Source organism: Delphinapterus leucas, chromosome 3, assembly GCF_059928025.1.
Source record: "Delphinapterus leucas isolate spDelLeu-1000000601 "Yukka" chromosome 3, BTC_Dleu_Yukka2, whole genome shotgun sequence".
NCBI lineage: Eukaryota > Metazoa > Chordata > Mammalia > Artiodactyla > Monodontidae > Delphinapterus > Delphinapterus leucas.
Window position 1 is genome coordinate 108,213,608 of NC_143131.1, and position 13,441 is coordinate 108,227,048.

A 13,441-nucleotide genomic window follows, 5' to 3' on the forward strand; every position below is an offset into this window, starting at 1 on the left:
GTCCTTTTCCTGGTCTCATTTGTACTTTGAGATGCTTATTTTTTCACTGTCTGATTGTCTAAGCATTCTTGAGGCTACAAGGAAGTTTCTCAGCCTGTAATCAAATCAAAACCAGCCGCCCTTGAAGGATGGTGACAGAGGTTGCCTTTCTTTACCCACAGCACAACTGAGACGAGGCTGGACGCATTTAAATAAGACTTTATTAAAGATATGGAATTACACAGGAGAGATAACACAGAGAAGAATCTGAAACTGGATAATCTTATTTACAAAATGCTTGTAAATTTAAGCTTGGAGTTTGCCATGGAGAGACCTTCCATCTAACTCCTGACCTGCCTCCTTGTGGGAGAAGCCATCCTTTCTCTTTCTTTGGTCAGGAGTACTTCAAATAGCTAAAGATTCCCGACATCCATAGCTAAGACAAGGAGTCCCAGAAAAGTGTTTTAGCTTTTTGACCTTTATTTTCCTCCAGGAGATTTTGCCAATATCAGAGTTGTGGTCTTACCTGAGGATTCCCAGTAGAATAATTATAATGCCACAAGCTACATATTTTCTCTTATAGTTTTCATTGTATTCTTTGATGATATGATATCTGAACTATGTAATTTAAGGAATTAATGCCCTCCAGTAAAATGAAAGCCTCCTTCAGTATAGGACATAGTAAGCACTACCTAATGAACTTCTTCATGGCTTTTCTAGACCATGCCCCCAGCCATTCTTATTTCCTCTCATCCTTTATTAGCAACATTAACCTTTGCAAGATCATTTGCTCTGTAAGTATCTATTGAATGGTTGGATTCATGCATTAATTTTTTTCTGAAGTTTTACCACCTTAAACGATGCTGTACTTAGTAGCTTCATGTAGGGCCTCAGAAGTGAAGGTAGTCAAAGGGCATGGGTATTTTGGTGATTTTTTTATGGCATATTTCCAGACTGCTGTTCAGAGTGGTGGATGTGATTTAGAATCTCATCGACAATGTGGGAGTATGCCCACTGCGCAGTCTCTTATTGATACTGAGTGGTATTAAAAATAGTGGTCTTCCAGTGTCCTTCATGGAAAACTAGACACTAGTTGTTTTTGTTTGTTTGTTTTTTTGCTTTGCCGTACGCGGGCCTTTCACTGTTGTGGCGTCTCCCGTTGCGGAGCACAGGCTCCGGACGCGCAGGCTCAGTGGCCATGGCTCACGGGCCCAGACGCTCCGTGGCATGTGGGATCTTCCCGGACCAGGGCACGAACCCGTGTCCCCTGCATCGGCAGGCAGACTCTCAACCACTGCGCCACCAGGGAAGCCCGACACTAGTTGTTTTTGTTGTCAGTCAATAGCGCTTACATTTTACTTACGTGGGTAACACCTAAAACACGTTATGCTTTTTAAGCTTCCTCAAAAGTCGCTGTAGGATGGAGAACAGGGAGAATAGGCCAGTTTCCATGGCCCACCCTGTCAAATACGGTTGATGAAACCCAACTTGCTTGGGCTTCGTAGTGATATTCTGTTTGAACAAAGAATGTCCTATTTTTTTAAAAAAAAATGAGGAAAAGATTTCTAATTTTATTTATAATTTTATAGACTAGAAACAAACATTTTTAATTTCTTTGTTAAGATTACTGGCAAGGTGGGATAGTTTTCCAGCTGTATTTCCCTTTTAAAATACCTCTTCTGAGTCTTTTACTCATTTATCTCTTTGGCACATAATGTTTTATCTTATTCGTTGGAGCTCTCATTTCATATAATAAAGGAATTAACAGTTTGTCATATTTGCTACAAGTCTTTTTTCAAGGTGTTTTAAATGAAATGAAATAGTCTTTTCACCTCTCTGAATTTGTAATGCACTGATTTGGGGGAAATACTATAGCTGCAGAGAATTTGAGAGAACTGAGAATTGAAAGCAGAACTCCTGGTTGCTTTTAGTTATTAAGTATTCTAACTCTTAATTAAAGTTCTTTGAGGAAAGACTAGTGTTTGTGTAATAATCTCTAACCACTTACCTGAAGACAAGTTGAGGAGGAGAGAGAGAAATAAATATAGATTTGCCAAAGGAAAACTGAATGATTTTTTTTAGCAGAGATGTGTTGTATTACCTAATCCTCTTTGTTGATTTCTCACAGAAAGAGTACAAACAGTTCTTGGCATTAAAGATTGGGAAAGGGAGAAAGTCATTTTGTTATGACATCTTATCCCTTCAAGGAGATCTTGCTTTCTTGCTGTCCAGTGTTCATTCCTTTCAGTGAACTTCCCCTGAAAGGAAGTGTCAGTGTCTGCTGTGCAGCCAGCATAGCAGGGGGTTCAAGTAGGGCCACAGAGTGAACAAGTGACATGGTCCACATCCTCAAAGAAATTAAATTGCGTGTCTCATGAGTCGTGGTTTGAAGCCCCATAGATATTTAATATAAATCTTTAAAAGAAAGCGAAACCACATATTCCCTAAGTATATCCAGAGTTGTTGTCAATCTCAGGTAAGTAATATATTCCAAAGGACATTTACCTGCAGGCAGGAGCCACAGTCTGAGTTGAGTGTTTGTATATAGCTGTATAAAAACATCCTAGGGTTGGTTTTCCCTGGCTGGAAGCACTTAGCACCCCCCACCCAACCCCATCTTTTTTCTCTTTTTAAAAACTCCGGTTACAAAATTTCCTTTCGCATAAACACTGGATGTGCCTCAAACTGCTGGCAGCCGCACTGTCCTTAAAAAAAAAGAAGCTGAGGTACTGGCTTCTCTTAGTCATGGAGTGTTGGGGTAATTATCCTCTTCCCCTGAGACTAGGAAGGCAGCTCTTTCCCCACTTGCCAATCTTCTATATTTTCTACATTACTGAAGACCATCATACATTTTATGATTGGGTCTAGCTCTATATTTTCTTAATATTAATGCTGCATTTAGTATCAATAGGTGAGGAATGTGGTGGAACTCTAGACATCAGTGATCCTCTGGGGGACTCTTGCTGCACAGTTTATCTTATTTAAATAACTGTGCCATACCTAGGGATTTACCTAGGAATAGGATCATGTCACTCATTCATTCATGCAGGTAATGTTGTAGGTTTGAGTTGAAAGGGGCACAGAAGACAAACAAGACCCCTTTTCTAACTTACACTCTGGTTTGAGGAGAGAGAAAATAAGCCAGCAAACACATGAAGAAAAGTGATTACAGATAATGATAAATATTATGAAGAAACAAAACCAGCTGAGGTGATGGAGACCAATGAGTGGCAAGAGTGGGGCACTGCTAATTATAATAGATTGAATGGTCAGGGAAGACTTCATTGACATGGTGACCTGCGAGCTGAGGAATCGTTATGACAGGTGGGATCCAGCCATGGAAAAGCTGGGGGACTGCAGTCTGGATGGAATAAACTGAAAACGGAGCAGCCCACAGAGGACATAGCCTGAGTGTTTAAAGAGAAGGAGCTGGGTCATCCATAGACCAGATCTTATGGGGCTCAGTAGACACTGGAGGAGAAATTTGATTTTGTTCCCATCAGAGTATTTGGAAAAAGATGAAGGCAAACTGGAAAATACTATACCAATTTGGGATCTATTTTGAAGGAAAGATAACAAGACTTTTTAGTTCAAGAATAGGGAGTGAAGAGTGAAGAAATGGATAGAGTCAAGGATGCGTCCCAGGTTTCTGGTTCAAATGTCTAGGCAAATTGCAAACCATTTGCTGAGATAAGGAAAACTGAGATTTGGGGAATGAAAATTAAATTTCTTTTGGACCTGTTAAGTTTGGTGTGTTAATTAGACATCCAGGGTAAGAAGTAAAATAGGCAGTTGGATGCAAGAATCTGGAGCCCAAAGAGTGCAAGGGATGGGACCTAGTTATCAAAGACCTATGTTATAATGCGTAAGTATGATGCCTGTTTTTCAAGTTAACATTATAGTTTATCATTTACACTATATAGTCTATAGCTCTCAATGTGGAACACCCACGTTTTGACATTCTCAAGGCATAGCTTATATTCTTTAGTATATATTTGTATATATGTTTTCTATTAATTATATCCTGTTTCTTTATTCTATTTTCTTAAAATCTAAGATATTTATTGGGAGCCGGAAAGTATACTTATGATTCTGGATACTGTAGTGAAAATATATTAAAACTTCGACAAAACGGATTATGCTCAACTCCCATCATGAAAAGAGATATTTTTAAACACCTGAATGTTTGATGAATATTTATTAAATATTTTTCATTAAATATTAAATATTGTTCATTAAATTCCATATGGATTGTACCAAATTTGTCACTAGTAATGTTTAGACAGTCCTGCAGTGAACCCCTAAGTGTTTTTTGAGGGTAAAAAAATGAAAATGTTGAAATTGATGACGTGAGATTTTTTTCAGACTTCAACATGAAAGGTCACCTACTTTATTTTCTCCAAAGAAAGTCTATCATTTCTTTCAAGCTTTAAGAGGTTTCCTTGTTATATTTAGATAAGATGTAAGGATAAAGACAATGCAACAGTACCAGAGAATAAAATTCCAGTAGGGGAGACTAAATGATGCTGACTTAACCTAAATCTCTTGAATTTGTTGTTTATTTGTTTTACCAGTTATGTTTTGAATGGGTCTGAAGACAGGTAAAGGCTAAGTGCATTGGCATTACCTTGTCCCTGATTCAGGGCATTACCATTTATTCTTTTCTTTTCTAATTGAAAATGGATATTTTTAAAGCATTTGTTCTTTTTATCGTGTTTTCATTTTCTTAGTTTCTATATAACTTCAAGTGTTTTACCATTATGTTTTCCCCATTTCACATCTTGTGAAAGATGTAGTTTCTCAAAGCATTAAGCTGTGGAAACTTTTTCATCACACATAGTAACCTCTAAGGAATGCCATTTTAAAACTATTGTGAATTTTAGTTGTTATTAAGATGTTCTGATTTAGTTTCATTACCATTGTTTTCTCGACAACACTCAAAACAATTGATTTTACCTCCAAGACCTAGTCGTTTAAAGATATTTTTAAATTTTTTCTTTTCTCCAAATATTTGAAGCATATTATTACGTGGTTGAGAAAATCAACTCTCTTTTAAAACCCAGTTTTTCTTAAGTAAATCAAAGATGTGTTTACTATTCTCACACTAAATATGAAAGCATTTAGAAAAGTCAGCAAGGAACCAGAACTTTCTTTTCTGCTTAGAAACTGCAAATATAGAAATATGAGGATGACAGAGGAGAAGGCCATGTGAAGACAGAGGTAGAGGTTGGAGTGATGCAGCCACAAGCCAAGGTCGCCTGGAGCTACCAGAAGCTGGAAGAGGCAAGCAAGGATTCTCCACTAGGACCTTCAGAGGGAAGATGGCCCTGCCAACAACCTTGATTTAAGACTTCTGGCCTTCAGAACTTTGCTGATCATCTGAGCTGTGATCCTCAAACATGGTTCTTTGTCCCTCCTAACATCAAACAGTGAATTTCCTTGCTGCAGAGGGGAAATTGCACCTTTAAAGAGAAAATATCACAGGCTACTTTCCACAATGCAGTTGCTGTGGTTATCTACAATAATAAGTCCAAAGAGGAGCCAGTCACCATGACTCATCCAGGCACTTGACATATTATTGCTGTCATGATTACAGAATTGAGAGGTAAGGATATTTTGAGTTACCTGGAGAAAAACATCTCTACAAATGACAATAGCGGTTGGAACTCGAACGCTGCCAAAGAACTTCAGCTGTGGCTCTCTAGTCTTCATGTCAATATCCTTCATTATTTTGATGATTATTTCTTCAGCATGGCTTATATTCTACTTCATTCAGAATGTCAGGTACACAAATGCCCGGGACAGGAACCAGAAGAATTCCAACTAATAAATGATGAAGGGGACTTCCCTGGTGGTGCAGTGGTTAAGGATCAGCCTGCCAATGCAGGGGACACAGGTTCATTCCCTGGTCCAGTAAGATCCCACATGCCATGGAACAGCTAAGCCTGTGTACCACAACTAGTGAGCCTGTGCTCTAGAGCCCGTGAGCCACAACTACTGAGCCTGCGCACCACAACTCCTGAAACCCACGCGCTCTAGGTCTGGTGTGCCGCAACTACTGAGCCTGCGTGCTGCAACTACTGAAGCCTGCGTGCCTAGAGCCCATCTTCCTCTGCCACAAGAAAATCCATTGCAACGAGAAGCCCACGCACCGCACCCACTCGCTGCAGCTAGAGAAAGCCTGAGCGCAGCAACAAAGACCCAACGCAGCCAAATAAATAAATAAAGGCAGAAGGAAAAAACAAAAAGAAATATGAAGGAGTAAGATAAAAAAAAAAAAGCTATTAGCAACCTAAATGTCAGTAAAATTAGGAGGGAATTAATGTTTTGGAAAGTTTTAGAACTGCGTATATATTAAAGACTTTTTATAAGTGCTAATTTTAATACTTAATGATTCGTAGTTCGTGGGTAGTGGTACATATAAAGTATACATATCTTTTTCTGTCTATCTGCTTATACCTTTCCTGCTGTCATTTCCATTAAGAATACATATATCCTTTATTTATTAAATTTCCCTGCAAATTTAGCTTTATGTGGAAGTGTTGGCTGTGGAATCAAAAGACAGGCTCAGTTTCAAGCTCTTGTTGTATGACTCTGCTGGTCTTTTCTCTTTGAGCCATAGTTCCTGTCTTTATATAAATACCTACCTCTCCTAATTCGGCCTTTGATTCTCACCATCTGGTTATGAGATGTATGTGAAAAAATGTAAACTGGTAAGCCAATACAAATGGAAGGATTTTATTTTTATGCAGAACATGGTAATGTTTTCCATGAATGTCATTATAAAATTAGAGTAATTTTTGTGGCGTTAAAAAATAATTGGCCTTTGACTAACAAAAATCATACAACATTGATTGTAAAAGTCAATTTAGATCATGATTATTTTAAAATAAAACTTTTTAATAATGTTAAAATATTAACAACTTTATATTATACTTGTCACACAAAAACATTAGAAATAAAAATAAAATAAGAAACCCTGAAAACATTATACCTGCTTCCCCTTGGGGTATATCCTGCTGTTACTGTAAATGTGGTATGTTAGTAAGGTTTTCCTACATTGCAGACTGATTTAACATTTTAAAATTTACCTTCAAGATTATTTATTTTACTGTTTATTTGCTGTTTTTCACATTGCCTATTCCTTTAATTGTGTGTTCCTGATACTCATGCTACAGACATAGGAAGTCAAGGTCAGAAATGGTTGATCTTTGCCCTTCCAGTAAGGCTTACCAGCAAATACAAGAATCTTTAGCAAATTATTACCAACTAGAATTTTCCAAAAGATGATTTTATTCCCAATGAAAAAAAGTAACAATGAATTTAAAGATGAGAGGTTTTTTTTTCAGTACCCGGGCCTCTCACTGTTGCGGCCTCTCCCGTTGCAGAGCACAGGCTCCGGATGCGCAGGCCCAGCGGCCATGGCTCATGGGCCCAGCCACTCCGCGGCACGTGGGATCTTCCCGGACCGGGGCACGAAGCCGTGTCCCCTGCATCGGCAGGCGGACTCTCAACCACTGCTCCACCAGGGAAGCCCAATATGAGGGTTTTAATTCCATCTTTTCCATTAATTCATCATGTGACATCAGGCAAAGCATTTAATTTCTTTGCCCCCTAGAGCTGGGGAGCTTGAAGTTCAAGCCTGTCTTCCCTGTCTTACAAGCTCTGTGATCTTGGACAAATTTTTGCTTTTCTGAGCAGCCTCCACCCCAGTTTTCTCATCTATAAAATGAGTGTAATAACAATTACATCCAGAGCTGACATAAGGATGAATGAGTTAAGTACTGAAGTACAAATGAAAACAGATTGACCGTAATGCTGGGGACTCTCTGGAAGAGGAGACAGCCTTCTCCCAAGAGGCCTTGCAAGACAGTTTTGTTATCACAGCAGATGTGCCAAAATTTTTCTAGCTTCCAGCCTGACAGGTTCAGAACTGCATTTATCAGTACCTGTCTTTACATTAGACTCATATAAACCAGGTTCAGGAATGCCAGTTTATAGCTTTAAGTTGTCTCCATTGCTGGATCTTCCTCAATCTTCCTGACCTCTAATTGTTAGTGTGTCCAGGACTCTCAATCAAGCTTTTCCCTTTTCTCTCTGGACATGTTCCCAGCTGCAAATACCATCTACAACTTAACTCTCAAATTTATATCTGTAGCCCTGTCTTCTCCCTTGATGTCAACTTTTATGTGTCTAGATTCCTACTTGGCATCTCCACTTAGAAATCTGATTGACATCTCGTCTCAAAAGTGGCGAACTTTGGGCTTCCCTGGTGGCGCAGTGGTTGAGAGTCCGCCTGCCGATGCAGGGGACACAGGTTAGTGCCCCGGTCCGGGAAGATCCCACGTGCCGTGGAGCGGCTGGGCCCGTGAGCCATGGCCGCTGAGCCTGCTCGTCCAGAGCCTGTGCTCCGCAACGGGAGAGGCCACAACAGTGAGAGGCCCGCGTACCGCAAAAAAAATAAAAAATAAAAAATAAAAGTGGCGAACTTTGTCAGCACCTCCCACCTCAGCATGTACTCCTTGCTTCCATCTTGACTGTCTCAGTTAATGACAACTCCATTCTTCCAGGTACTCAGTCACAAACACTCTAGAATGTCCCTTGCAGCTTCTCTTTTTCTCACACCTCCTGTCTAGTCCATGAGCACATCCTGCAGTTTCAACCTTTAAATATATCCAGACTCAAACCTCCTCTTACCACCTGACCTGCTGCTGTCATCTCCATCATTACTACTTCTCCCCTGAAATTCCAGCAATGACCTCTTCTTAATTCCATTTTGCCCCCCTAACTTCAATTCTTACGTAGCATTTGGAATGATTCTGTTAAAATGTAAGTCAGATTATGTTACTTCACTACTCAAATCCTTCTGATAGTTTACTTGGAGGAAAAGTCCAGATTCCCTTGGCATGGGTCACATAGCTCTATGTGATCTGCTTCCCCTGCTGGGACCTCCTCCCCTATCCGCTCCCTCACCCCACCAGACTACTTGTTTACTCCACCCCAGCCTCACTGGCCTCCTCTCTTTTTCTTCAATGTGCCAGGGCTCTCAGTTTCCTCCCACTGAGTGTTCCCCCCGTATATTTGCATGCCTCACTCCCTGATCCATTGAAATCCCCTCCTCCTCCTATTTGGAGAGCATTTCTCTGGCGACAACCCCTATAAACGTCTGGTATGGTCACCTTCCCAACTCTAGTGGACCCCGTACCCAAAATCTGGTTCAAATGTGGAGACTGATGACGATGCCACACATGCAGTAAGAGAATATGAACAGGTTTATCACTCCTATGATGGGGCTTTCTGGGGAGAGTAGGGCAGGGGCCCAAGCAGGCCAAAAACTGGCTTGAGAAAGCAGGGGAAAGAGACAGGTTCAGCTTTTATTGTGATAAGAGGCTAGCACTAGGCTGAGGGGCCTTGTGCATGCAGGATTGCTCATGCGCTTTGAATTTCCTGTTGCTGCCAAAGGAAGGAGCCCTGGGCTTTCTCAAGAGCTTGCCCAGATATAGGGCAGAAGAGGAAAGGGGATTGGGGGTGGTTTGAAAGCTCTCAGCAGTCAAACATCAAGAATGGAGTCAGCTCTTTATTACAGTGTCTCTGAGTCTTCTTTCCCTGCTCTATTTTCCTCATAGAACTTACTACCCCATTACATATTTTATAGATAATTTTTATTTGTTGTCACTTAATCTCCCCACCCTATTATATAAGTTCCAGGAAAGCGGGGAGCTTATCATTTTCATCTCTAGTTATATCCTCAGTACTCAGAATGGTGCCTGCCATAGTAGTGCTCAATAAAAATTTGTTGAATTATTTTAAAAATTAAAGTAACAAATGTAATGAGGCCAGTTGCTGGGACACCTATGTGTTCATGATGGGAACAATCTTTGCCTAGTCCAGACCTGAAAGGAAAGCTCAATTGTAATGAGAAAGTCAGAGTTCCTGGGGAGGACAGAGTTCAGGGAGAGATTTTGGAAAAATCAAAGTCAGCATCATTGCGGGAAGGGTGTCAGGCCATTGCTGCTTCCAGCTCACAGCAGAAATTATCCTGCACTTTTAATGGGCCCCTGAACTTTTCAGAACATTAGTGACTTGTGGTAGCTGTGGCTCAGGTGACCTCTTTCTGGGTTTCCCGGGAAGATCATCCTCCCTTTACAACTGCACAGCCTTTTTCTAGGTGAGTGAAAACAGTCATTTGGGTCAGAGGTGAGTCCTGCAGACTCCTGGAGCTGGTCTTTCTCTACAAGGCAACTGTGCAATGCCTCTGGTCTGAAGCATTGATTTCCTCCCATTTTCAGTTCTCACCAGTGCTGCCAGGATAGAAAGCACCTGTGCAGAGTGAGTGGTCTGCAAATGGTAATCTCAATTACTTATTATTTCTAGAAAATGAATTGGAAATAAGCCCACTATGTGGTACATCTTTCTGCTATAACATTTGCAGTCACAGAGGTCTTTTCTAGCTGTTATTTGTGACTTAAAATGGTTTGTTGAACTGATGACTGTTATCTCTGAAACCGTGGCCTGCCTGTAACCAGACTGGAAAGGCAGCTACACCAAGACTTGGGCAGCTGAGCCCACGCTATCTTAGCCTTGGGGTCCTCTCCTTTTAAATCCTCTTATGTCCTTTCTCAAAAGAGTCCCCTGCCCTCTCCCCTCCACCATGCCTTTCCTGCTTCAGTATAAGAAACTGCTGTTTTGTGCCTATTTTCTTGTTAACAGGATTCTCTCGTATCCTGTTTGCATTTAAGGTTTCTTTGTCCCTGCTCTGTGATACCCACTGGGCTTGCTGCCTATATTTTTCCAGTGTGTAGTAGTAGAGTGTCCATGAAAGAAGCAAACTGTTGGAATGTATAGTTATTCTTCTTATTACAGGGATGTGTGGTTGTGATACATGTGCGTATGTGATTATCAGTGGGTGTTAGGGAAAAGAGGTCTTCTGTTAAATAGAATCATGATGGAAGAATCATAATCCCTAACACATGTTGTTAATATGTTTTAGAAAAGGAATTAGACCATACTTTTGTGCATTAAGCTGCTAGTTATCCAGGGCTGAAGGCAGAAATGATTTGTCCCTTTTTTTCCACTTTGAGTTTATGTTTCTCTTCTGTCTCTCCATGAGTTTATGTTTCTTTTCTGTCTCTCCATCTATCAACCGTCTTTGTTTCCTGAGAAATCAGGGTTGATACACAAAATTACCTGTATTGAATCAGAGCCTCCAGAGTTTCACTTTTCACAGGCATACAAAGAGCCTCTTCAGCCTGGGTGTGTTATAGATTCACTGAGTAGGATTAAGCACATGGTCTGGAAGAAAGAGGTTTTGTTTCTAAGAGGTGTTGTTAGAGACCTGCATATTTGGCAACTGAATAAATATGTGACTGGGTAGGAGGTAACTGTAGTTCAACCACTGCCTCAAATATAGCAGCTCAACAGACACTCCTGGAAAACAGCTCTCAAAGGATGTTTTGAAGAAACAAGAGCCTTGGTACAAAATAACGTGACTCCTTCACTGCTATCCGCACACCATTGTGATGCGTGGTACTGAAAGCCAGAGGGACTGTCTACTGAAATCCATAACTCTGGGGTCGCTACATTAAAAGCTCTGACCCATTCAGTAAATTCTCTCTTAAATTTCAAATGGGATTTTAAAGGGCTGACAATAAAATGAGTCCTTTCTGTGTACTGTAAAATGGCTTACTGTGTGTGTGTGCCAGTGTATAAACATTTAAGCACTTACTGCTGAATTAGAAACCCAGGTTTCAATTGCTTCCTATTACTGAAATCACGCGGAAAGGCTTGGAAAAATAGAGCAGGGGCTGTTAAGGGTTTTTGAGCTGGTTTTCTCCCTCCGCCCCTTTTTCCTTCTTTCCTCTCATCCCTCGTTCCTTCCCTCCCTCTCTGCCCACAGAGCACTTACACTTTGATGAGTTCAAATTCTATCTTTATCTGGTGTATGACTTTGGACCTGAACTTCATTATCCCCATGTGCAAAATGGGGATAATGCTTCTTATTTCATGAGGTTGTCATGGTGATTAAAATGAGATAATGTAATAACCTGGTCATGGAGGTACAGACATATTTCACTCCCTTGCTTCTTCTGATACGGCTGCAGACGTGTCTTTTGTTCCCGTCCCACTCTCTCTGGATTTCTGCTTTTCCCCCTTTCTTGGACTCTGTTTGCCTTGATTTCTGTTTGTAAGTCTCTTTATTTGCATGTATCTCTTTCTGTGTGTCTCAATACTGATGTCTCTGTGAGCAGCTGTGTGTCTTTATGTGTGTGCCTCTCTGCCTTCTGGTATATGTGTCTAGTTTATATCTTTTTTTTTTTTTTTTTTGCTGTGTGTGTGTGTGTATGTGTGTGTTTGTGTGTGGGTGAGAGAGAGAGTGACAGAGAATATTCCTCTGTGTGCATGCTTCTTTGTCACTGTCTTTCACTTTGTGTGTGTTGTGGATCTCTGTGCTGTGTGAATGTGTGTCACTTTGCATCTCTGTGTGTGTGTGTGTCCAGCTCTCTGAGTGTCTCTGTGTTTCTCTCACATGCGGTGGGTCTCTCTCTGCCTCTGCATATGTCACTCTATTTCTGTGTTTCTGTGTATCTCTATTTCACTCTGTCCCTTTCTCTGTTTTGTTCATATTCTCTCTCTCTCTTTCACTTTCACTCTCTGCCTTTCCTGCTTTCTATCTGTCTTTTTGTCTCTCATGCACTGTCTCAGACTCTCCATCTCTGTCTCTCTGTATCTTAGTCTCTGCCACTCTGTGACTTTCTCTTGTGTGTGTACATATGAAGGTGCTATGTGTTCATTAGTTCATTTAATCGTACATGTATTTATGCATGCTCTTCTCATACTGTCCCCAACACAGCTTAGATATCCAGTGACAGTTAGGTAGTAACTTCATAACTCAGGAAGAAGCGAAAGGAATAGGAATTTGTTCTAAAGAAGCCTTCAGGGACTTTCCTCGTGGCGCAGTGGTTAAGAATCCACCTGCCAATGCAGGGGACATGGGTTCGAGCCCTGGTCCGGGAAGATCCCACATGCCGCGGAGCAACTAAGCCCATGCGCCACAACTACTGAGCCCATGCACCACAACTACTGAAGCCTGTATGCCTAGAGCCTGTGCTCCACAACAAGAGGAGACACCGCAGTGAGAAACCCACACACTGCAACAAAGGGTAGCCCCTGGTCGCTGCAACTAGAGAAAGCCCACATGCAGTAACAAAGACCCAACACAGCCAAAAATAAATAAATAAATAAATTTTTTAAAAAAATAAAAAATTAAATTAAAGAAGCCTTCAGGAGACTTATGGACAGAGAGGAGATTCTTTAAATTATAGATGGGCATTAGGAAGATTTGGTTGTATTTTAGATGATTTACCACTAATTTCACAAATCACCTTCAAAGTGGACACATATAAGACCAAATATAATTAGCAACCTCAGACCCTCCTCTTAATTTCCATAAACCCCAGGGTGA

The 13,441-nt window shown here is 40.8% G+C and overlaps 1 protein-coding gene across 7 annotated transcripts in view; it reads left to right on the forward strand.

The window, feature by feature from the left end:
• Positions 1 to 13,441, forward strand: part of SLC27A6 (solute carrier family 27 member 6) — a 79,155-nt gene that overhangs the window by 21,664 nt on the left and 44,050 nt on the right. The window lies entirely within an intron of this gene.